Source organism: Onychostruthus taczanowskii, unplaced genomic scaffold (assembly GCF_017590055.1).
Source record: "Onychostruthus taczanowskii isolate IOZ18803 unplaced genomic scaffold, ASM1759005v1 scaffold51, whole genome shotgun sequence".
NCBI lineage: Eukaryota > Metazoa > Chordata > Aves > Passeriformes > Passeridae > Onychostruthus > Onychostruthus taczanowskii.
The window spans coordinates 2,930,178-2,957,151 of NW_024502680.1; positions in this window are offsets into that span (position 1 = coordinate 2,930,178).

Here is a 26,974-nt window from a genome sequence, read left to right on the forward strand (position 1 = left end):
AAGAAGGGAACTCTTTACAGTCATTGCCCTGAGCAAATGAAGAATAAAAAGGGGGACAGCAGGGAACAATTGAGCTCTATTCTTTTGCATTATTTTCTCTTCTGAAGTATCTCCTGAAAACCAGCCCAGCTGCCTAAACACTTTGAAATACATGTTGTATTTAGATGCACAGAAAAGCCACTGCTGAAGGTGTCCAGAGGCCTCTTCTGACCAAAGTACCACAAGTGTAGGTGAAGAGGATGATGGAGGCTGTACCCTGTGTGACAGGGCTTTAACACAGAGATGCTTTGATGGAGAGGACACTGCCACGTGCCTGGGTCTGAAAATATGAAAATACACCCAAAACCTGGCCTAGATGGTGGCTTGGCACATGCTCACTCTGCTCTGGCAGACTTGTGTTGCACAGAACATCACGGGAAGGGTTAGAGTCCTCATCTTCTGTTCAGCCTCTCCCTGAATCTCACAGCAAACTGCTTAATTACCTCTACAAGAAAAAAAAAATAAAAAAAATAGGAGTTTAAAGCATGTTCCCACCTGCAAAGGGCTATGTTCTGTCAGAAGGGGATTGTACAAAAATAGTGCTGAAGGGATTTAATATACAAATCCATAGATAGAGGACAATGATAAATAGAATAATTCCATAAAAATATTAACAAATAAATACAACAGTCTAAACTTGGTAATAGGATCAGCACACAAAACCAAACACAAAATCAGAGCAGAACACAAAACCAAACTTAGTCAGCTGGGGGCATGGGAGGAAGAGACAATTAGAGGAATTTCATCTATGAAAAGGTGATTGAGGGGGAGAAGGGAAGGGAAGGGAAGGGAAGGGAAGGGAAGGGAAGGGATAAAAAGGAAAAGAAGAAAATAAAGGAATAAACCCCAAAACCCCTCATCAACAGTGTCCCACTCAATAATCCCTTTGGGATATTTGCTCAGCAGCTTTTCTTGGAAGGGAGCTCCTTCATCTCTTCATCATCACAGAATATCTTGGTTTGACTCTTTTTAAGGGTATCAGCTGCAATAGGCAGAGCTGTGAGTGACCCAGGTTGTGCCAAAGGAAAAACTGTGTCCATTACAATTCCAAAGGCCATGCTCAGGGGGAAGTAGTGACCCGCTGGGATCTCCTGGCATCTGCCAGCAGTGGACCCTCTGTCCTGGCAGAAACCTGCAAGGGTTTCTCATGAAAACATTCAGACAGCCACTCCTGAGAGTGGCCACTGGCTTGAGCCTTCCAGTGAGGAGCAAAGAGCTCGTTCTCCTAAACACGCAAGGCATGGAAAGAAAGACCCCTTTCCTCCTTTTTCAGTGGCAAGGGTTCCCTGCTGCTGCTTCCAGAAACAATTAATCATTTAATCACATTAAACACAGTGTTGGAACAAGCTGACTCACACCTGCTGAACCAGGGTGACAGACAGGGTTTTGCATCATCACATCTCATCCCTGAGGAGTTTCACAGAAACATGGAAGGGACCTCTCACAGCTGAGATGCTCTCCCTGCTTTTAAATAATTGCGAAAAAATAGCAGTAATTCTAAACTGTCCCAATTTTTAACATGCCTAGATTTCAGTAAGATTTAAGTGGGAGAATGATGATACATTTGAGTTCTGTTATGTTTGAGAGTAATTTATTCTTAATTTCAGAGCCTGTTTTCAATTGATGCAGAAATTATTTCTTTAATGAAATCCTGATACTCTTGAGGAGATCTTGATACCCTTATGGGTCAACACCTTCAGAACTAAAAGGAGATTCTTTGTTCTTGGCATGGGAAAAAAGCCAAATTTCCTACAAATTACAAAGGCATTTTTTGATTTTCAGTGTTTCAAGCAACACTTCATCATTTAATAATGTCACATAGAGGTGTCTAGTAGGGAAGTGGATGTCAGAATATTCTTTCCTACTGCTTTAGAGGCTTCTTAGTTTTATTTCTCATTTGATCGATTGGCAATAAATTCACAGAATCACAAGGTTGGAAGAGACCTTCAGGATCATTGAATCCAACCCAGCCCCAACGGCTCAACTAAACCCTGGCACCCAGTGCCACATCCAGGCTTTGTTAAACACACCCATGGATGGGGACTCCACCACCTCCCTGGGCAGGTCATTCCAGAACTTTATCACTCTTTCAGTAAAAAAGTTTTTTCCTAATATCCAACCTATATTTCCCTTGATGCAGCTTGAGATTAAAATTAATTAAATTTAATTAATTAAAATTAATTTCCCCAAGCCAAGCCCAAGTTTTATCCATGACAGTACTCAGTGAGTGATCTCTGAGATCCCTTTTCCCAGCCCAGGAGCCTTTGGTTGTATTTTCTGGCCTCTGTCCAGCTGAGGAGGGGCACAAGAGAGCAGCTCAGGTGGGCACCTGGCATCCAGCCAAGGGCTGCACACCAGTCCTGTCCAAAAGACCTGCAGGGGTGGGATACTGCACCTCCAGGTGGAAATCAGTGCATCCAAATTATGGCAGTCCTGCCCTGACTGACACAAGAATGTGTGGCTCAAATGGACTTGATCCAGAGCACAGCTCCTTGTGATTTCTAAATCCCAGCTAATGAATAGATGAATAGCTGGGGCAATGTGAATCCTGCTGTGGTGTCTTGTAATGGATCGGTTGTGTTGTCTGAAATATGGTGGATAGGATTATCTGCCTGTATGTTTCCTGAGTCTCTCACAAAAATTGTGTTTCTCAAGAGGCTCTTTCAAATAGTCACGTTTCCAATAATTCACAAAGAGGGTGAGGCTACAAGCTTTTCCCCCAAATGGGTTTCAGCATATCCATGCTGCTCCATTGGATATGAGTGCAAAGGATGTTTGAACAAACTCTGCTTGAGCTGATCCCCCTCCTCAGCTCTCTACAGCCAGGAAAAAGCAGAGAAAGAGTGAAATTTACACCCTGTTGTTGCCTTCTCTCTGTCCTTCACAGTGGCATTGCTGCAGCCTCTTTTCTCCAGGTGTCCTGCCAGAAAGTTCTGGAATTTGCTCCCAGTTAAAGGGAACAAGGCAAGAACCAGAAGCTTTGCAGGAAACCATGGGAACATTTGGCATTGCCCAGAGCCAGAAAGTGGGGTGGGAAAATGTGCCATGGAGTGGCAGCCAAACAACAGCTTAAAACTGAGGAAAAGGATACTTCAAATGGAATGGCAGCTGCTGCAGTATGTCCCCATTGCCACAAGAACCCCCTCCTAGGACAGCCATGAAAAAGAACAGGTAAATGACAGCCTAGGCCAAAAAAGCTTTTGTCCATCTGGTGATGGCAAAAGGACTAAATGGCATATAGAACCCCTCTGTGATTATCATGGAGAGTCAAATAACAATGAAATAGCAAATGACAACGTGCTGTGCTTCAGTGTTCCCACTAATGAGTAATTTCAGTGTTTTCTGCAATACGGTTCAGGAAGTGCTCAAACACAAAGCAGTCAGACCCAAAGTGGTGGGCAGGTTTCAGTGGTGAATACAACCCAAATTCTCCCACCAACTCCAACCCTAAACTGCAGCTGCCAAATGGAAAGGGCTGTCTAGCACTGGTGAAAGGCTTCAATCTGTGATACAGATGATTAACATCCATTACTATCTATGCATAACTGTGATATAAATGTTCAAAAAGCTAAAACAAGCAAATAAATAGAAATGTGGCCATAACAAAGGCACAAGCTGCATTTCTGTTTATTTGGATTTGGCACATTTTGCACTGATTTTAGAATCATGGAAACATACTGATTTTGCAGCATGTTTGCACAATAGTCCCCTGCAGACTCTCCTGCCAATCTCTGAAATTAGTAACAAGCCACTATTACTAATATAGGAGCAAGGATTCATATTTCTGTGACATCTTCTGTCAAAAACTCAGAGAAAAGATGTATTTAGAGCCATGTATTTCAGACAAGTTCATAATTTAAAACAAAACTGACAAAAAATGCAGACTAAAAACAGAGGACGCTAATCAGTTTTGAGCAGGGGAGACAGAGACAGGTACAATGAAAATCATCTTTATTTAGGTATCTGTAGCCACACTGTGTTTCAGTCACAAGAACAGCAGAATCTAAGTATTTGTCCTCAGAACATTTTTTACATTATATTCAGATCATATATATATATATAAATACATAATATATTTTATTATATTATTAGATTTATTATATTATATATTTATTATAGATTATTTTATAATATATATTATATAAAATGTATATCATAGAAATAATATATATAATAAATAGATCTTATAATATATATTATAATAATATAAGTTGTCCAATCTGATGCACTTTGGAGACCTCCCAGAAGACAAGGACACACTATTTGTGACAGACTGACAGCACTGAACACAGGCACTTGTTAGTTATTCCCACCCAAAAGCTCTCCTGGAAAAGGACATGACTTTTTCCCACTCTGACCAGAGGGCAAAATCTGATACAGAATTGTGTGCTGCATGTGAAGGTTGGAGGAGAATACATTTTACTTACTCAGTCAAACTGTGTGAAAGGGTATTTAGGGAAAAGAGTTGCTGTGTGTAAACATCTATCTTCTGTCACTGGCATTTAAATATGGATATTTCAGGAAGTACACATATTGTCAGAATTCCAAACAATCTGCTTCTACAGCCTAGTTGTGCGTGGTAACAATTAATCCACAAACAGCATTTGCATTTAAGATTATTTTCTTCACAAAAATGACACAGTGACACAGGCTGCATGCTAGTTCTGACTGTCAAATCTGGGAGTACATTAAAAACAATTCTTGGTTGCACTTCTGAAGTTTCTGTTACTTCTGGTAATAAATCTCATTGTCCTTGTGGTTTCTGCAGCATCCACACATGACAAATGAACACAGATTGTTCAGAGAGGTTTGCCAGCCCTGAGCTTCCCCACCAGCTCCCCTCTCAGTTCCCTGATTTGCTGCAGATTTCACAAGGAGCTGTTGTGGCTGGGGAGGGGCTGGGGCAGAATGTCAGGTTGTGTTCTGACTGTCAGTGTTGTTTTGGTTTACTGCATTGTTTATTTTATTTTTTTTAAATTTTCTTCCCCAATAAAGAACCATTATTCCTGCTCCCATATTTTTGTCCAAGAGCCCCTTAATTTCAAATTTATAACAATTTGGAGGGAGGAGGTTTTCATTTTCCATATCAGGGGAGGCTCCTGCCTTCCTTAGCAGACACCTGTCTGTTCAAACCAAGACACCAACCATTAAGGACAAATCCAAAACACAGCCTCCTATCAGCTGTTAGGAAGAAAAGTAACTCTACCCAAGCTCACACCAGCACAGAGCTGCAGGTATCTCCAAGGTCCTACTCCACAGGTGTGCAGGCTCTATGTTGTTTTTGCTCCTGTTTTGCACACACAGAGTCCTCCCTGACTGCAGGAGCAGTCTGGGGCCCATTTCCTTTCATCACCACATTATCCTCAGGACACAGTGTGCCATCAGCCTTGGTCATAAAATCATATTCAGAAGTCATTTGGAAGGATTTGGAAGCAAAGTCAATAATGGTGATGATGCCTTATGATTTTAGCTTTTGTATTTTTGCTATATTTGTAATGCTGCAGTTCTTTAGTGTATAACTCCAAACTCCACACACAGTGTGAGCTGCTGCTTTCCCATTTTGGGCAGACACAACAATTCCTCTCCAGGTCTGGCAATCAAGGACACCTCACTGCCTCAGGCCCCAAGAAATATAAAATAAAAGTGAGTTGGGGGGAGCAAACTTGGGGTAAATGACTTCATTACCTGAAGCTGTAATTGAAGATTAACCCCCAATATGCAAATGGACCAAACTTATAAAGTGTAAAAGCCTGTGAGCTATGGTCCATTTTTGGGTGTAGTCCCTGGGTTAGTTTTGTCTGCCCAAAATGTACCTGAAGGCCCTTCAGTAAATAGAACTGCCTTTTACTCCCTTAATTTTGTCTGGCCTCTGGTAGGTAGCCCTGAAAAGGCATAGTGACAACACAAATCTCCTTGGGATATTACATATAAATTGTGGGAAATGCAAGCAGAGAGCTCCCAAAGCCTCGAGCATACAAGCTCAAAGTTAGAGATGAACACAATGTTTGACCTAAGACCTTGGAGAAGGCTTGAAAGTTTAGAAAAGTGAAGCAGACACAAAGTAAGAATAAATATTTGTAAATAAATATTGTATTAAATATTTAAGCAAAAATATGTTTTAAGCAAGTAGAAATAAACCTCATGTAAGCAAATAAATATTTGTTAAGCAAGACAGTAGAAAATTTTAAAGTCTAGCAATAGAACTCGTTACAGAGTTGGCAAAAAGTAGAAGATACAACAATAAGTTTCTGTAGAGTTGTATGATTGGACAAAAAGAGATGCATTGTGGCAAAATCGTGTAAAAGGCAGCAATTAATGATTGGTTTATGACAAAAAGGGATGCACTGTGGCAAAATCGTGTAAAAGGCAGCAATTAATGATTGGTTTGTGAAGATGCCAGCGAGCCTTGTGGAAGTAGCTGATTGGATAACAAATATATAAAAGACATTGTAACTAGAATTAAAACTGCTTCTGGTGTGTTGGATGTACCAACCTCACAGTCTCGTCCTTCCATGAGACTGATTCTGCAACAAACCATCTTTTACTCACCTCATCAGTCCACCCCGTCTGCTCTATAGCCCAAACAATAAATATTGCAAAGAGACATTCCTGACTGAACTAACATGGAAACAATTAGGAAATGAAACTATATCTACTGAAATGTGATTCATACACATGGCAGGAAACAACCTTAACTTTACATACATCATCAAGGACTCAGAGTCACTACTCCCCCTCAGTCCCTCTAAGTAATCAGATTAAATTAGCAAAAGACAAACTCAAAACCAGGCTTCCCTCCTGGAACACAGTCAAGTATGGAAGTCCCTGCTACAGGGCACTGCAAATGCCATAAAGCTTACAGGGGGTCAAAATTAACTGAGTATATCAACAGAAATGCAGTCTAATTTAGAACTGGAAATATAATTTCTGGTCTGGAAAGGCCAGAAACTGCTGGAGGCTGGGAGATGGTTTGTGTTCTCTTTCAGGCTTCAACCACTGGCCACAGCCAGGGAAAAGGACTGGGCAAGACAATCTTTGGCCCCATCTCCTGCCTGCCACCATTCATGTCTTCACTCCTAGCAATCCCCCTGAGCAAAACCAACATTCTCTTCCCCCCTGTAGGTCTTCCCCTCTACCTTCCTGCAGTTCTATATTCACTGTAAAAGGCATAAGTTCAACAGGTTCTGGCCAAGGAAACTCTCCTATGATTTACAAATCCTCACCAAAAATCCATTACCTGCATCAGGTTCTTTCACACCCACTCCCTCTCTTTGCATGAGGTTTTGTAAATGCGCCCATAAAGGAAACTCTCCTATTTTGCTTACTCACAAAAACAAGGTATAGCAATCTCTCATTTTCATTTCCCAGCTGTCTATTTTCTGAGGACTGTTAATAATTATAGTAAGACACATTCAGCTTAGAACGTCTAGTTCATGTAAGCTTTAAACTGGCATTGCTGCGAGTGGGATTTCACAGACACTGCTCAGCCAAGTGGCAGCACGCAAAAATACCACACTTAGCCCTTCTTGACAAAGCAGATGTAGTATTAAGTAATTTGAACACTTAAAATAAATGTTATTTTTCAAAAGATAGCCCTGTGACGGAAAAAGACGAGTTCTTAAAGGAGTAGGTGGAGATTTAGCTGTGCATTTCCTGCTGTCATTAGCACAAGTTATATGGTTGAATCCCCACATAATGCTTTGGAAATACAGCTGTTAATATGCTTCCACTGAAAAGCTCCAGTGATGGCAGGGTTCTGCCTGCCTGCAGGCCCATTCCACAAAGAGTGAAGGAATCAGGTAATGATCAAGCTCTTCCTGAGCCCTAGAAAACGTGGAAAACTCTGACTCCCACCATAGTAGGTCTAGGCCAATTTCTCAGAACAATTTTTTAGTTGTTTATTTTAATAGCCAAACCAGAGTTACATCACCTGAGCAGAATTTGTTGGGCTAATGAAACGTTGCAGATTAGGGCTAAATAATTTTGCTAAGGAGGGGTCACAGCAGAGATGTGTTGACATCTCTTAGGGGAGCATGTTCTCCCACTCCCTGTTCCACTCTGCACAGAGACTATCCCAGAGCTTCATGGCTTGAATCATGACAGATACTCTGCTTCAAGCAGCTCAGGGAAGGACAACAGGGCTACAACCACTCCTCAGCCCTGCCCTTTGCTGAGGAAGTTCATAAGAAGAGGAGAAAAGAAAGAATGAAAAGAAAGCCATGAAAAGATAATATTTTTGCAAGCAATCCTGGAATTTCTTTTGTGTCCACTGCAAGCATAACCAGTCTTGTGAAATGAATGGGACAGGCCAGCTTGTTCCAGGCCACTGCTCTGGCATGGAAAGGCACAAAAATCCCTTCCAAAGCACAATAAAGAAGAAAAGAGTGTGGCAGCCACACCTGACAGATCCTGCTGCTCCTTCTCCAAGTCAGCTGGCTTCCAAGTGAAGAGGCAATGAAAAGTGTCAAATGTCGTGGAGTGCTTTTGAAACCACAGTAACAGGACAGCCCACCTCAGCCATTATCTTAAATAACACTAGCAGGAGCTCAAACTAAATGAAAATAAATGCATTCAGCTAAGCTCTGTCCTGCTGCCAGCCTGCTGCAGAAACACAAAGGATGCACCAAACACAGGAAAAGACACTCAGGGTCTGACTGTAGATTTATCTGCCTGCAAACTTTACTCTTCAGTGGCTAATAACAAATTTTTACCTCTCCTTCCTTAAGAAAAACTCCTTACAGAATGTTTATTTCCCTGCTACACACTCCAGGAATCAGCAGCTGAGGGATTTCTAGAAGCTGTATCCAGACCCTCAGGCTTCTTGTCACTGATGGGAGCTCTCATCCCTGAACCTGTCAGTTGTTTTTCTAAATCCACTTCCAGTCCCCTCTACAGCCTCTGGCAACATTCCAGAGCTATTACAGTGCAATGTATGACAAAATGCCTCCTCCTAGCTTGTTCCAAACATGTTTATGTCCTTGCATCGGGGCACTTTCTGACTTCTGAAAGGTAAGAAACTGTGTAATTTCACCACCCCTCCTCTCCACAGCGCTTGTGACAATGGAGATGTTTGTCTTAGCTTCATCCTCTCACTCCTTCATCTGTCTCTGTCTGTTTACAGCCTAAAACAAACCCCATCCCTCATTTCTGATGCACTACTCTGAGCTGACTCCACTGTACCCAAACCTGTAATGCTCACATTTGTAGATGAGCCCAAGAATTGCAGTTTTTTGATTCAAACCAACACCTCAACTTCTCTGATTCCCAATATCAAACCACTCCTGAAGGCTGAGAGTAGAGCCCAACCTCAAACTGCCCAGCAGAGCAGCACTGACACACATTTGGGGTGAGAAAAAAAAGAAAAAGAGAGAAGGGAAGATCTCCTAGGATGGCCATGCCACCTCGCTAGAGAATGATATGATTTCAGAGGAGCTGGACTTCAATTCCAGGCTATCATCAGCAACTCAGGGTCTGTACAACTATACAACATCCAAGACAAGATCAGATCACCTCATTTTAGCAAACTGCAGAAGATCAACTCACCTGAAGGCACCAGTCCCTGTCCAGGTGAGAGGCAGTGGAAGGCTTGAGCTGTTGACAGCCACTAACATGAAGTAGGATCACTTCTCTTATAACAATAATTGTGTCCTTGGAATCCCTGGACAGCTCTATCTGTCACAGGGACCTCACTGTGGGACCAGGGCCAGCTTCTGGGTATTACCTAGGAAAAGGAAGAAATGTGGTTTTTAGAGAGTTTTTAGGAAAGTTTTTTTTTAACATTCCTTCTAAGACATTGTAATATTTTTAATATTTATGTTAAAATATATATTATATAAAATAGAAAAGAGATTATATAAAATATAAAATATAAACCTTATATTAAAATATTATATTATTTTTAAGTTTCTCAGGCATTCTAATATTGAATAGATACATGAGTTGTAGCAGTCTGTCCCTGATCTCCCACTGCCAGGTAGAGCTTAGTCACACATGGGCATCTGAGAGAAGAATGGAAAACATTCCAGCTCCATGATTCTGCAGATGGAAATCATAGGCAGCTTCAATGAGGAGGGAATTCAGTGTGTGCCTGAGTGACAGTTTTGGGACTGCACTTAAAGAGCATTGTCTGGGTGGGAACGTACTTCTTGAGTACTAAGTGTCTGACACATTGCAAGTGTAAAAAAAATTAGGCACCAGTAATATTCAATCTAGTCCAGATTGCAAGAAAAACTCTTGTTATTTGCAAAGTGACTGAAAAGTCAGAATTTTTACTGCATCAGTGATTCCTGTGGGTTAAGCAAAAATATAGAAATGGAAAATGAAGTACATGGTACAGCAGTACTGAAGTGGTAGTGACTTAATAGTAATACAAAAACATAAAAATGATTGTTCTGATTTAATGGTAGAATTTTTTACATTGCAGTTCATTGCAGAAAAAGAGCAAAAAGAAAAATTGCACTTGGCATCTTAGCTTGGGTTGCAGCACTGATTTAAACAGAAGGCTGTCATGGCTAGCTACAATTTTATAGAAAACTGACCCAGAATTATTTCTTGAGGAGCAGGACCCTCAAAGGAAATAACCAATGGCATCACACTCAAGTGCAAGAGACATCATTTCTCCCCACCACAAACCACTCAAAGAGACAACAACACGAGCTGGCTTAAGTTTGAGATGCATCCACAATAAGAACATGGTATATGAGCACTGTTTGCATAAGTATACTACAGACTGCATGAAATTTGCATTAATGAATATAATTTTACAGATGGAGTTAAATGTTAATATTTACCAGTGCAAATACCTCAATAAAAATTAGGTGCCTCTGCAAAACAGCTATTTCCTTAAAACAGTGCTTGGAGTTTATAAGTTCTTCTCAAACAGAACTTGTTTAACATAACAAGCCTGAACAGAACCCACCTGGAGGCCAACTACTCTTGATAGCATAAAAAAGAGAAACATTCCAATTAACGGTGAACAGGCAAACTGAATAGGGCACAGTAAGCTTTATGCTTTTAAAAGATCACTTTATAACATCCAGGTTTGTTATTATGATTACATCAGTTTCTTATTCTAGTCTCTTTTACTTGATTTTGTCTCCAAATTTATTGATTTACTGATTTTATTTATTTTATTGATTTATTGAGCAATAAGCAGCTTTCAGGATATTGGTCTGAATCAAGGAATCCTAATATGTTTTCATCAAGGAGATTATAATCCCAGCTCTGTCCAAGACACTCTGATTAAATGCCAGGACAGAAATGGCTTTATTCTGTAAAAACATTTTTCTTAAAACAGCAGCTCTGACCCCTCCTGAATCCCCCCACTACTATTATCTTTATCTTCCCCATTAATTTGCATGGGGAGAATCTTTAAAGCAGCATAGGCATCAATTCCAATTTTCTCTGCAGTGCACACAGGATGAACTGCTACATTTCTGGTACAAATATTTGGAAAAGCCTGTTACAGCACAGGAGAGACCAGCTGATAACAACAGCACCAAAAATTCTGTGAATGTGGAGCGTATTTCTGTTTGTAAATATGGATTTACTCTCCATTTCAGCTTTGCACTGCTAGGGGCACACACATAATACATACATACATGTAACACACTGAGAAAATATAATGTATGTGAATTATTATGCATATAGATAGATAGAAATTGGGAGAAATATTAGAACTGTGTCTGTGATAGTATAAACTTGAAAAAGTGTGGCTGGATGAATGGCACATGTGCACTGTCCAGCTGACATTCAGGCCATCCTGCACAATTTGGAGACCCTAAAAGCATCCTTGTCCCTAGATGGTGCTATTCACTGCACAAACGAGGCAACCTCAGCTCCTTACCAGCACCTAGGGACAAAAATTGTTTCTTGGTTCAAAATTATAGAAGCTGAGTACAGATATGAGTAATGCTCATTGTGTATGTTTGCCACGTGCCTTGAACCCTGGGCCCACGTAATTTCTGTGGGATATAAGAACAGGAATTCCATTAAAGCAGCACCAGTGAAGCCAGGGTCAGGCACTGCCAGCAGGGCTTGTGAGGAGGAGCATTTGCAATGTCCTGGAGTGTGGAAGAGGTTTTACAGTGACTTCTGTGAGCCAGAGAGAAGTTTGATAAGAGGATCCATGTTTACCCCTGAAAGAATTTCTTACCAAGGTCATTGACACCGAAACCAAGAAAGGAAGAAAGATAAATAAGAGAAACCTGCAACCGCCTCTTCTAATGAGCACTTTGTCTCTCATGACCAATGAGTAAACTTAGGAGTTTTTAAAGAATGTATAAAAAGCATGCATGCTAGAATAAAACCACTCTGAAGCCTTCTGAAAATGGAGTGTTTCTTTGTATTGTCTGTTTCAGCTATGACTGCCTCAACTACAACACTGGATCAGCTGCCACACAACATTCCCCAGCTTTAACAGGAAAGTGCATTACACACCCGTTCAAAACCCATTTTTACTGGTTTTACCCTGTCCTGTATCCCTCAGGGCCATCTCCTGGGGCAGCTCTATGGGCCAGGCATCCTGGCAGAGCTCAGAGTTCGTGCCCAGCCCACAAGCCTGGAGCCCACGTGGCCGGAGCCGTGCACACAAACAGAGCGAGGGGCAGCACTGGCACCAGCTGGGCACCTGCCCCACCAGGGCTGGGTGCCCTGTCACCCTGCCCTGCCACCCAGACTGCCTTCAGCCCCAGCAGTGCAAGCTCTCTGCTCTCAGCTCGCATCTTTCCCACCACGTTTAGGTCAGCACAATTTTATAAGTGGTTGAGGAAAGGGCAGTCGTGGAGCTGAGCTGTGTTAGGAACTGGATTTCCTTCTGCCTGCTTCCAGAACTTCAGGTTTGAGCAACCCATAAAATCTCCTAGGGTGGGATTCAAAGGCCATTGAAGTTAGGAGTTCCCCTATTAATCTGAAATAGGTTTTATAGGGGACATTTCAACTCCTGTTCTTCCCCCATAAGGTGAGAATGTGCCTATGACTGCATAACAAAGAAAAAAAGTTTTTAAGCATTTCAGGCATTGTAATATTTTTAATATTTATATTAAAATATATATTATATAAAATAGAAAAGAGATTACATAAAATATAAACCTTATATTAAAATATTATTTTTAAGTTTCTCAGGCATTCTAATATTGAATAAATAGATACATCTAAAAAAAATTACACATCTATTGTACTTTTGTTCTGATTCCCTGCCTTTATAAAAGGGCAGCTATATCTGGCTAATTGCTTAGGTCTTTGAGTCTCATAAATGTAGTATTCTAGCATCTCGCAAACATCAACATTTCTCTGCTGGGGTTTTTTAGGGCTTTTGAAAGTGATTAGATTGACAGCATGGGCTAGTGAGTGTCTTAGCACAGGCAGATGAACTGCACAAATCTCTTCTGATACACTTCACATCAGATGCCCAGGCATGAGTTTCTTAAATAGAAAACAGCAACTGTGATGATCTGTTGACAAAACCTGAGGTGATGTTGTGCTAAACAATTGCCCTCCATGGCCCAGCTGCCAGGCTGGCAATCCTAATTGGAGCTATAACAATATAGAAATTCTTTAACCCACTGAACTTTCTAAAGATATTCACAGACCTCTGTTCTGGACTTTGCTCAGGCATGTCACTTGTCTTTACATGTTGGTGTTTCCTAAAAACCCACCCTGATTTTGGAAACCTCCTGAAGGTTTGTCACTGAAGACATGAGCCCCTGCACTCCTTGAGCAGGTTTGAAAACTTCTGACTCAAGTTATAAACTTGTCACAAAATATAAAACTCTTGATGAGAGCTGTTTAAAAGTTTCTGAAATAAAGGGTACCAAATGTTAAGTGCACGAAAATGCCAAAGAACTGAATTAGATGAGACAGTGAAGGAGTAACAACTTGGAAGAGAGAGTAGGATTATCTTTGCAAGGTAGCAGAGGGAGTGCTTCATGGGGATTACACAAATTTAGTGTGGAGGAAAGATCAGAAGACAGAGATGGTCATGCTCCTTGCAGCTCCCTGTTTGTGGAGAGATTTGGGTGGAAGGACAGACAGAGGCTAACAAAAAAGCCATCACCCAGCTGGCAAATCAGGCCACAATGATTAAAAAATCCCCAAATGGACAGGTTTCATTTCAATTTCAGGAGGGAATCAAAAGGAACGTCCCTGGCTCAGTGGTTAATCCCTAGCAGATTTCAATTTCCTGCCTTGGAGATTCAGGGCATTAGGCTTCTTCAAAGGAGAATTTCAGCAGAAGTGAATGTGTTCTGTCCCAGCTTCGTTCTTGACAATGCTGAAGCTTTCCTGGCTCTGTGCTGCAGATTTCAGCCCCTCTTCCCCTCTAGAAAAACCCCAAACCAAACATCCCCCAAACAATCATGCCATTTCTCTTTGGGAAATACCTTACCCTGAAAGTTTCTTGACGTTCAAAGTCACAGACCATGGCAGTGAGACCTTTTCCCAGGAAGTGCCTGGCACCATTCCTGGACAATGTTGTCAGCTGTCCCACAGTAAGCCCCACCCTGATGCTCCAGGATTCATTTTACATACAAACATACACATGCAACCTACGGCAGCTCTAAGCCCTCCAAAAAAATCCACAATAATAAGCTCTTTGCATATTGAAGGTACTTATTAATGTCATGGCCATGACACAATATTAATTAGATATTAATAGACACCAATGAGAGAGCATTTTAAAATACCCAGATCACTGAGGAGCCTAAATTTTAGACTGAATCAGGCTGCTTGAAAGGCCACCCCTACTACAGTCAGTCATTTAGCAAGTGATACTGAAAGCAAAAAACTTCTCCTCATTAAAAGAAGCAACTGGAATCCTTTTCAGTTTTATCCCTGAGAATTAGTTTAGATGCCACTCTCCCTGCCTTTGACTGAAATCCCAGACTTTAAAGGAATACCATGATAATTCCTTGCTAAGAGACAATGGAATTCCTCCATAATTGCACATTACATGCATCCACATTGCTACAAGATAATTTCATTAGGTCTGTTACTACACTGAATACCAAATACAGAATGTGGGGCCAGAGATCATTTTTCTAATCAGAAGTATCAGACCTCTGGAACTTTCAGAGAATAGGGCTATTAAAACGTAAACAGTTTCTTTGAAATTTAAACTGCCATTTTCAAAACCAGATGTTCTTCTTGATCATTCCCCTGCATAGATTTCCAAAAACTCTACTCGTGATTGTTAACTGCAAATCAACTGGATATTAGCCTCAAAAACTCTTCCTACAACAGTTTCATTAGAATACACAGCTACATTTTATCAGCACCTTCGATGAGGTGGTTTAAAACTAATAAATCATAAATTTTGTTATAATGCATGCACATTTCTCCCAACCAGCCTAAAACCACATATTGTGATAGGGCAGAGAAACATCTGCTATGACCTAAAAGCACTGGACAACCTGGAGAGAAAACTGTGTGCCTGATAATTTAACACATCCGCGTTAAAACCACAGAGCTGAAAGTTGCACAATATCCACATTATTCATCTCTTCAGTGAGATGGGAGAAGTCAGGAGGAAAACTTCCTATTGCCACGGGAGAGGGAGGGCTCAAGTTCTGGTTCTGGGGTCAGCAGTAGGTTCTGGCAGCAGAAGAGGCATCAGTGTACAAATGGCACCCAGCAGGTATTCTCCTCCAAGTAGGAATTTTCCAGCTGAAGAGGAGGGTGGATGGGCAGGCTGTGTACCAACAGCTGATGAAAAATGAAAAAAATCCAAGGAGATTTCTTTTATTAAGTGCCCCAAGACTCTAAAATCTGCCCCAATAATTCTATAGGTCACACTAAGACATGATTCTGGCTCCCTGTTGCTTTTAGGCCATTATGTGTGTTATTTAATATCATCTGCAGAGCAATAGTTCTTTCAAGTTTTGCTTTTGTCAAGCACTGCTTTTCCTCAGCCATTCAGTAATTACAGCCTTTGAAAGCACTTCATCAAGAGTGACTTTTTATTGCTTAGCTTCCCCAGCAGTGGAAGAACTGAGCTCCCAGTGACCTTTGGTCTGATCCTTAACATTCCTGCTTCTTCCAGCATGGGCACTTCTGCAAAATGAGTCTTTCCTTGTGCCTGTACATAATATTTACTTTAAAGGAGAAAGCTTTGATATGGGTCCACAGTCACCAGTTTTCTGTGCCTCAAAACCAACTTGAACCCCAGTCTCCATGGTAACAGATACCACCAGTGAGTCCTAGCAAATCTTGGTTATTTTTGTGGAGAAGATGAACAGGGAAACCATAAGGTTTCTATGAAATCTCTCAGTACTGCCAGGGTTTTACTTCTTCTTTAATCCCCAGTTAATGGGGTGCACTAAAGGATGCTATGCCTACACAGAGCCATGTCTAAATAATATTATCCTTCCTGTACTTTCTTTATAATGCCAGAAAGCCAACAGCAATTCCCCCAAATCTTTTATCCCATTAAAAACTGATCAAGACACACCTCTGACTGTACTCTGTATATTATAGATGGACTTCACAATTTAGAATAAAAACCTCTGACTTGTTAGGACTGGCAATTTGCAGTCCTGTGAGCTCTCATTTAATGAAAATCATCCAGGAAAAAAAATCTGTCATGTGTTAAAGACACCAAGGTTATCCCACAAAAACGCCATGCAGATTTTTTTTTTTTTTTTCTGATAGTGACTCTCTTATGGCTGAACCATTGAAGCAGTTAGAGTATGGTCCCCAGACTTTACTGGGGGGGAAGAAAGGGAAGCCTTTCTACCACCACAGCTTTCCAGCTGGAAAAGAACCAGCATCAAGGCACCAGGGTAGCCTCTCACCACTCTGAGGAGCTGCAATGCCAGCCCCAGGTAGAGATTAAGCAGGTTTCTGAGCTACAGTCAAAACCTTTTTTTTTTACTCAGCCACACAAAACTCTGTAGCAGAATGCACTGTTTCTTTTTTTCCTTTAATTTTCTTTAGAGCCTTTAAAAATGCAGATACTTTCAATGCTTTAGAAAACCCTGACTATAAATGAAAGTTTTACTTAGAAGAACATATGTTCTCATTTGCTTTTAACTGTATATACTATCAGTAACTGCAGGGTAAAATTTAATCAAGAATTATATTGCTGTGTCTAAAATCTCACCATCCAGCTCAGCCCCAGCCAAACAGACCAAATGTTAAACAGCCCCTGCATGCCTTGAAGTCTTGTCCAGCTAAGTGGCACCTCAGCCATTTCTCCAGAATCAGTAAATTCCTGGTACAGCTCTTTGTTTGCAGAATTTCCTGCTGGTTTTGAAGTACCTGTCTCTTTGAAAGCATCACAGTGGCCCTCAGATATCCAGTTTCCTCTCCCAGGCAGGGATTTTTGCAGTACACTCCTTTTTCAAGGCATCTCCCCACAGAACAGGCTGTGGTTACACTGCCAAAGGCAGGAGGAGACACAGGATGAATCTGCCCATCTGATGTTTGCCGCTGGGAAGAAATACAATGATCCAAACTCTGCAAAACTATTAATTCCCCATTTGAGATCTCCAGCACAAGTTTAATAAAGGCTCTCGGACTATGCTGTGGCATTCACTTTCTATGAAAAATCCCTTTGCCCAAGATTTTTCTCCGGGGAAGCTGAGAAGCCTCAGAGAAAAGGAAAACAATTCTTCTCTCATTTGCTTCTCCTGTGCTGTGCTCATGTGGAATGTGTTTGGAGATTGTTTACCCACAGGTCATTATTCTATTGGGTTCTGCTGTGAGTTGTTTTCACTCTTTGGCCAATCAGGGCCAGGCTGTGTCAGGGCTCTGGAGAGAGTCACCAGTTTTCATTATTATCTTTTTAGCCTTCTGTAAGTATCCTTTCTGTATTCTTTAGTATAGTGTAGTATAGTATTCTTTAATATAATATAGCACCATAAAATAATAAATTAACCTTCTGAGAACATGGAGTCAGATTCATCATTCCTTCCTTCATCGGGGTACCCTTCAAACACAATACTATGCTACATAATTTATATAAATTATACCATAATTTATATGGTATTCTCAGGCAGAATTCTCTGCATTAGGTTCTTCTTGGCTTGAAAAGTACAGGAACAAATCCTAAGGAAATAAACTCTAAATTGAGAGACATTGGGACTAACTACTTGGGGGGGCTTTCCAGAGTGCCTGAGGCATTCAGAACTCAGAATAACTAACTTTGAACAGTTATTCAAGGAAGAAAAATAAAAAATTATTACATAGAAAGAAAAGAGGGGAAAAAAGAATAAAAAGAAGACAGAAATAAAATTATATGTTTAAAACTTGACTCACTTTGGAAAGAGCAGCAGAAACAAACAGGAACTTATGGAAAACATTGAAGGACCAACAAGATTTAAGCAGCTTCTACAATACTTTGTCTGTTTCATTCATTTAGACTGTAAATTCTCGAAGCTAAATCCCTTTCCTTACCACACATCTCTCAGCATTGCTCCTTCCCACTGGAAGTCACCAGCCTTGGATGGAACACACTGAAGAACTACATTCTTCAGCTTGAACTAATGGAAAGAAGCCCAAGAAAGAGATGTTATCTTTACATTCCCACCTTTGGAAAAAACACAGTTTTCTTCTGCTTCCATGTTAACAAGTAGGTTCTGTTATTTCTTACTTTCTTTTCAAAAGCTTGAAACTCAGCCACCAAGGGTATAAAAGAAAGATGCACTGATGAATGTCTTCCAGATTGGCAGGCAAGAGAAGAAATGACAAGGAATATATTGCTTAAATAAACACTTATTAAAAAAGCCTTTGGTTGGTAAATTGAAATGTTTGGGTAAGGGCTGTCATATCTGCCCCAAGTCCATTCCTATGATAAGCAACACCAGTCTTCCTGATTTGAATTCAGTTAATGACAATGCACAAGGTTTTTAATCTAAGTGCCTCATCCATCATTTCCAGGCTACCTGAAGGTGCAGTCAGAAGAAGAGAAGAGATGCCATTAGAGCAGATGTGTTCTATATTGTCCTTTTAATGTACACTCAGCTCATTAACTTTGATTGGTGTCCTAGTGTGGGTCAGCTTCAAAACTATTAACATTGCAACCCTTTTCCTGACGTGCACCAGACCTATCAGTCATGTTATGCTGCTTTTTATAAAGCAAAGATTTATGTCTTTGCACCTATTGTTTGTTTTTCAATCCCTCCCTTTCTTTTATGAAGCACACAGAAGGATCTGCCAAGGTCTGGCACAGTAAATAGGGAGGATCCTCCTGTGATGACCACAAGAGCATTTATTTCACCTGGTTCTAACAGGGAATTTTTGCTTGGGCTTTCCAGAAAAATCATAAGAGAGAAACCACACTGAGAAGTCACCAGCTTGCTTACTGACTGGATGGACTCTGCTGATCTGCTTGCAAAGGTCCCACTGCTTCTGAGTCTAGAAATCCTCCCTCACATGTGTTTGGACTCTCCAGACCATCAATTCTGCTGATTTCTCACAACATTTTTCAAACCATTCCAATACAGCCCTTCATCTTCACCCAGTTAAACATGATTCAATCTGTGCCTTCCTGTCAGGTGAGTATTTCTACTGAGTTTCTTTGTGAGAGACATTAAACAAATGAAAAATATAAATAAAGCCCAGCACAAGAGAATCTTACTAATTTCTACTCGCTGACTTGGGCAACTTGATTTTTGCCTTTTCTTTTCCTATTGCCTTTGTACTTCTGGCATTTATTTCCATGTATTTATCATCTTTAGAGCACAGCCTTCCTTGCACTTTTCTAAATGCACTAATTTTCAGGAAAATACCACAGCAGCTTACCTGAAAAGCTCATATTAGTGCAAGCAACAAACAGAAATATGAATGGATGAAAGCCAGAAGCAACATGGTCCCAACTCCTTCGGATAATTAAGGGCCTTTTGTACTTTAGCTGCATATATTCAGAAGTGGCTGCATGGAGAGCAGTTTAAAGACACAAGCACTGTGGGACTGCTGGGGAGCTCCTGCTAAAAGCACTGAAAAACCTTCTGGAGAGAGCCAAGGTTAACTGAGGCACAGGATGTGCAGAGGTCACCACGTGTGAGTGTTGGAGAGCTCCCTCTGCCTCACTCAAGTCACCTGAAGTGTGCTCCCACTTCCATGCATAACACTTCTCCAAAGGCTGCAGTTTGAGCGGCTACAGCTGAAGTGGCTCAAAATAAACCACCATTTTTTATCAACGCTTTATTTCATATTCCACCATGTTAAACAATCCCTTCTCATGGCTCAAGCCAAGAATTAAGAACACTAAAACCAAACATACCCAGTGACAGTGGCCAATTTTCAGCTCATTCTGAAATTTTTTTCAACTAAGGTTTTTAAGAAAGAATTGGTCATTTAGAGACAGTACAGACTCGATGGCACTTACAAGCAAAGAACTCAGATACTTAGAGTCAGATAATTGCAGGTTCCAGAAAATGTACAAGGATGTAAGCAGATGGCCATGTCTCAGTCTCCCTCTGGCTACTCCAGTTTTATTCATGCAAAGCTTTATCACACAATTAAAAACACATATATGAGGTCTTCCACTTGCCAGGTATATATTTAGGTAAGGACAAAGTAAGGTCAGTAAGAACAAAGAGATTTTGAAAAGAGATGACAGGGCAGCTTGAGTGTCTACTGTGAAATAAAGGGTGACAAAAAGCTCCCAGATTTCTGGGGCTGAGGGGACACACACAAGCCATATTCCCTGCCACCTGCCCGTGACAGCACACAGAGGAAGCGGTTCAGGAGTCAGCACACCTTGACAACACCAGCTTTTAGTGCCTCAAAGGAGCTGCTTCTTCTTTGGCTCCCCCTTTACAGCAACTGCTGTGCCAAAGACTGACTTCATAATTATCCTGCATTCATGGGTTTTTTCTCCTCTCTGACTACACACAGAAAACTGGCTGTTGATTAGAACTTTATTCAAGCGTCCCTTGGTATCCAGCTCATCTGAAGCATGAGAAGGTAATTTAATTTTCACTCTTCTAGTCCCACAAGCTACACTCTGGGGGACAATAGAAAAGGAAGCAGTCTGTGGGTCTCAGCTATTCTCCTTATTAGCTTAGTGACACAAAAAAAGAGATGAACTATCCATGAATGCTGCCTTTCCCGAGCCAATTCTCTTCAGTTTATTCTTTCTGTACACCCAGGAGACTAATTTCAATTGGTTAGGAGTTTCTCACTTTGAATATGTCACCTTGTAGTGCAAAAGTAGCAGTAACACAGCACCACAGCTTGTCTCTAAAATATCCCAGCCTTTCTTTATTCAATGTTTGGCTAAAGAGATCATAAATCCCCGTTTTCACCAAACAAAAAATAGCTCATTTAGTAGTGAGATGGAGGGAAATGCCACCAAAACCAGACCTTATGAAATGCTAGAGATAAAACTCATTTTGCAGAGAGAGGGCTTGGCACAAAAGGTGCCAGATTCACACAGAAAACAGGCAGCAGATGTCTCAGTTCACTACCACAGAGGCAATGGTGAAAGAGGGTAAGGGGCCCCAGAAATGAGGCTACAAATCTTCTGCTCTCATTTATGTTTGACAGAGAGTGAAGCACATTTTATCTGCCAAGTCATTCAGGAAATGCACTCCTGTGGATGTAAAAAGGAGAACTGGCTTTGCTGCCTATAGAATAAAATTGGTGTTTGCTAAAAGAGAAGCTCAGAGCTGGGTAAGCCCTTGCCTGTGTTCAACAATCCCAGTGTCCATGTTTCCTGCTGAATCCTACTATATTTCAGTTCTGTACTTAAAACTGGGTTTTTTTCCATTCTCAGAAAGTTGGAAGGATGTTTGTTTCAAACCACTGAGTTAAGCCTCTGAGACAAAGTTGGGGGTTTTGAAATGTTCTTGCAGTCTGTGAAAACTCTCTCAGAAAAGGATCAGGCCACTGCTGGAGTGATGCAAATTGTGTTAATCCTGCTCTGTAAAATTGCTGCAGCATCTTCAGAAGGTGCATTGCTGTCAGTGATTACAGGAACTGAACTCTGGTTTGCTGCCTTCTGGGTTTCAAGTGCTGACTGACAAGACCATGCAGGTAAATATTAATCAGCAGAAAGCAACTGTTGTTGAAGTGCTCTTGACTTAAGATGTAGATAACAACTGAGGAGACAAACCTGATGTTTACTGAAAATTAGAATTGTGCATGTTTATAAAAAGTGTCAGACACAACTTCATAACAGCACTGCCTTGAAACAGAGTTTATATTTTTTTCAGCTTTCAGAAGTCAGCTCAGGAACTTCAGGCAGCACACGAAGGGGAAGTATGAATAAAGACAACAAACTGAGCTCTAAAAGCACCTGCAGGATGACCTCATATAACTGCATTATGATTTTTAAGCCACACCTTCAGCTGAAAGCTGCCCGTCACTAATGAAATCAATATTATTAAGTTTGGTTCACCTTACCTCAAAATCTGTCCCCGCTTTGCAAAATAAACCATGACAAATTCACCAATCTGCATAATAACTGAATAATTAGCTAATTAGCATGAAAGCAGATATCCAGTGATATATGCCTATACGTCCATTAGCAGCAAGCATTTCCTGATTCAAGTGACTGAAAGAAATCCCAGTTTGATAAATAAAATAAAAGCAACTTTCTTTTCCCTTTCAAGAGACTGAACAGGAGCAGATTTCAGGAAAAAAAATCAGCAGTGATTAACCTAAAATAAAATGCCTGTTCAAAAAGACCAGCTTAAACATGTGATGATGAGGAAGTTAATTTCCTGAAATTTATAGGTTCTTGTAAAACCTATAGATGCACATCATGAATTAGATTAACTTTATTTTAAAGTGATATTGTGCAGAACGAAGGAGCTTTAGCTCTTTAACATCTTTTGGGCTTGCTGCTTAGTATTGAACAGGTTTTATGGGCAGAAAAAAGAGCCCACTAATTTAATGTCCAGTCACTCACCTCGTCTTTGGTGACTGCTTAATATAAAGTGTGTTATTAACATTATTAAAAACATCAAATACAAAGAAGTGGACTCCCATGTTTTAATTTCCTTTTCTAGCTGTAAATTTTGGCAGCTACCAGTTGGCTGGCTTCCCACAAGCTAAAATCCTTTTTTACTCATACCTGCTCCCCCAGGAAGTGTACTGCCTAAATCCCCATTTTATCTTTTCCCCATGATGTTTGATATTGTTTGTAAAATGTGCAAAGCACAAACTCAAATTGAGACAGTCCCACCTAGCCCAACCACTCACCCTCTTTTCTGCAGGGACCACTATTGCAATATTCTGTGAACTGCAACACAGTTCTTTACAAATGCACACTTCAGACATATTTTGTTCTGGTTTTCTTTGCTGAGTCTTGCCCTGTATTCAGCCCTAATGCATTTATTGGGCATGAGATGCAAACTTCAGACAGCAAACCCCTGTAAAACCTTAATGAGATAACCCAGAATACTGAAAGTTGGCAGCTTTTTTGGATTATGCGTCACTTCTACTTATCCTCTTAGCTGACATGGCTTCTGTAAAGGTGTGACAGGCCAGAAATCAGCTCAGATTCCAGGTGTCTGCAATGACAGCCTGAACAGCAGTGCCTGGCAGTCCTGTAGTGCATTCCTGATAAAATCAGCTGACACTTCTGTGCTGATTTCAGTGAGATCCAGGTTTCATGCTACTGGTGGCTAGCATGATTTAAGCCCTGGGAGGGTCCTGAGCTCTCACATGGCTTAGCAAGTTGCTCTGATGTATGGTCACTACAGCAGCTGCTCAGCTGGAGCCAGATGGATTAAGATCCTCTTTTCTCTTGGGGCAAATCTCAAGCTGCAGCAAAGGAAGTTTCAGGTTGGATATTAGGAAAAAGTTTTTCACAGAAAGAGTGATAAAGTTCTGGAATGGCTGCCCGGGGAGGTGGTGGAGTCGCCATCCCTGGTGTGTTTAACAAAGCCTGGATGTGGCACTGGGTGCCAGGGTTTAGTTGAGGTGTTGGGGCTGGGTTGGACTCCATGATCCTGAAGGCTTCTTCCAACCCAGTGATTCTGTGAAATTTGGGAGCCCTTTTAAACTGTGCACTGCTCTTCCTCTGAGCATGGGACAGCCCAAGCAGAGCTAAGAATGCCTGCACCCTAAAGCTCCCATCACACCTGCACTTGGAGCACATCCCCCCATTTTGCTCTGCCCAGGAGGATACATATTTTTGGAAAGATTTGGTAAGACTGATATCCTAAGTAGATTCCATATCCCTGTCATTTACGCAAAATCCCTTAAAGTCTGTTCTGCAATTCCCACACACAATATGTTTTGTGCTTAGCACCTTTTAAGCACAAAGCCAAGCTCTGGGAATTTTTCAAGCTGGAAAGATGAGACAATGGGCAACCAAGGAGAGAGCCAGCAAGAAGTAATGGCATTTGTCAAGGTCACCCAATCTCTCAGTGCAAATGTTGAAAGAAAAGAGAAATTATGCCAGGCCCACCTGATACTGATCTTCAGGCTAGTCCAGAGCCATTCAACATTCCATTGGAGACAGAGTGCTGGGGACACCACTCCTTCCATTTCCTAACTTCAGGAGTTTAAGAAGTATTACCCTTTATACACAAAATCCTGTAAGAGAATTCTCCAAGGTTTAAAAAAAAAAAATCCTCTAAGAGGGAAAAATGCAAAGATCTATCACAGCAGCAAACCTTGTCAGATTAATGAGATACCTCTGTCTGTAATACAGTCAGGGATTTCAGCTGGATCACACTAATTGCCATTAAATGAAATCATCAGCCTGCTCTCTACTCCAGACTGTATGGCAAGCCTGACAATGAATATATTCCCACTGAGGAAAGCAAATGACAATATAAGGACAGAATGGAGCAGAATAATTTCCATTGCAAAAACTATTTCCCAGCCTATGAAATCACCAACTCTGCACTAAACAGAGATGATTACCAAGTGCAGTGTGTGCTCATTTATGTTGGTCTTCCAGGAATTTTCACTGCACACAGATGTGTTACTAAGAGATTTATGGTCTCTGAACATGACAGCAGCACAGACCCATATTTGGGATGATAATTCAGATAATATGGGTTAAGACCCATATTATTTTAGGATTATTTGCAATTCTATATTTACTTAGATATACCAAATATTAAGCAGAGTTTTATGGAGAAAAGATTCAACATTTGGACAGAATATGCAATATTTGACATGACAGTAAACTGCACGTTAGAGATGCAAGTTTTGCTATAACATTGCTCACCTTTCCAGCCCACATACTTGGCATTCTCCTTCAGCTTTTTGTGTGGCACTGGTGCCAACTGAAGGTACAGTGAAATTCTCAGACAGTCTTGTAACTAGAGGGCAAATTTGGGGCCAAACTGGGCCCAAGTCAAATGAGGACCATGGAGATTCTGTCTTAAGAACTTTCTTAAAAGTTTTAAATCAGGTGTGACTTGTCTTTGCCACTGATTGACTTGGGCCCATGGCAGCTGACAGCAAGTCACATCATCCCAGATTTCAGAACTTGAGTATCCAAAAGGAAACTGAGGCAAAGACTTCTGTGCTCCATCTACAATTCCCACATTCACATATCAAGTCCAGGAAAAGTCTACTAGAAAAATACTTTGTACCTTAAATGTCAAGTGGTACTTCTGTATCTTTTTAGAAACATTGAGATCTGATCAGATCCCACAGGCCAGATGTACCTGCATGCAGGTTTTTAGAGACCCAGTGAATTTCTAACACAAACTAGGTGAACAGATTTGGCATAAATGTTGCAACATAATTAATTTTTTTTAACTTTCGTTAATAACAAGCAAAAAAAAAAAAAAAAAGATGTTTCAAACCTATTTTATAAAATATGGGTTAGAGCAGTCACAGACCTTTGCTATACTTCCAAAGAGCCAGATTGTGAATTGAGGACAACTGTGCCTGGAGTAAAATAGACATTCTCTGGACAAAATGTACATCTGATTCTTCACCCTTGCTGGACAATATAATTTTCTTACTTGAGCAGCCTGCAGTTTCCAGAGATAAAGAATGCACTGAGACTTGGAGCAGTTGAACTGACTAATGGAGACAACATCAGTTTATTATTCTTTGATTATTTGTGCACATTTTTGGTATTCTGCCATTTGCACCTAACACAAACAAGAAAGAACCAATCTGCTTGAAAAGGAGATGCTTAGCATGTCCAGCTCTCTGAAGAGACTCTGGACTTATCCTCTTGATAATAGAAATATTCTCTTGGAAGGAATACATGCATACATATGACTCTCCAAAGCTCATGAAAACAGTGGAATCTACTTCACCCACTGTGGGTTCTCTGGACATTTCTCTAACATTTTCTCTAACATTTCATTAGCACCAGCAGGTGGGTCAGTAAGCCAGCTCACCTGGAGGGCTCAGCTAGCAAGCATGCTACTGTCGCCGTGATATTTTCTGAAAAATTCTCTTTGCCCAGGACCCTTCTCCTGAGAAGCTGAGAGACCTCAGAGAAAAATGTAAATAATGATTATCTGATTGCTTCTCCTTGTGTTTTGCTGCTTTGGAATGTGGTAGGTGATTGTTTGATTGGTCTCATGTGAATTGTTTTAACTTAATGACCAATCACAGTCCAGCTGTATCAGGGCTCTGGAAGGAGTCACAAGTTTTCATTATCATTCTTTCTAGCCTTCTGATGTATCCTTTCTCTATTTTCTTTAGTATAGTTTTAGTATAGCATTATAATATAATATAATATAATATAATATAATATAATATAATATAATATAATATAATATAATATAATAATGCCTTCTAAGAACATGGAGCCAGATTCTCATCTCTCACCTCATCCTGGGGACCCCTGCAAACTCAACATGCTACCTCTGATGAGAGGCAGCTTCCCAATCATTTCTGTAGTAGTCCTGTTATTCCATGAAAAGCGTACCTAGAGAAAACAGCATTGCAGGGATTCCAAATCAGTGGTCTTTGGTAGGGTGAAAACTTCAATGGCAGGCAGTGCTGAAAGATTTGAAGAAACAACAAGGGCTTTGGTTTGCAGTTCACTATTCCATTTAAGATT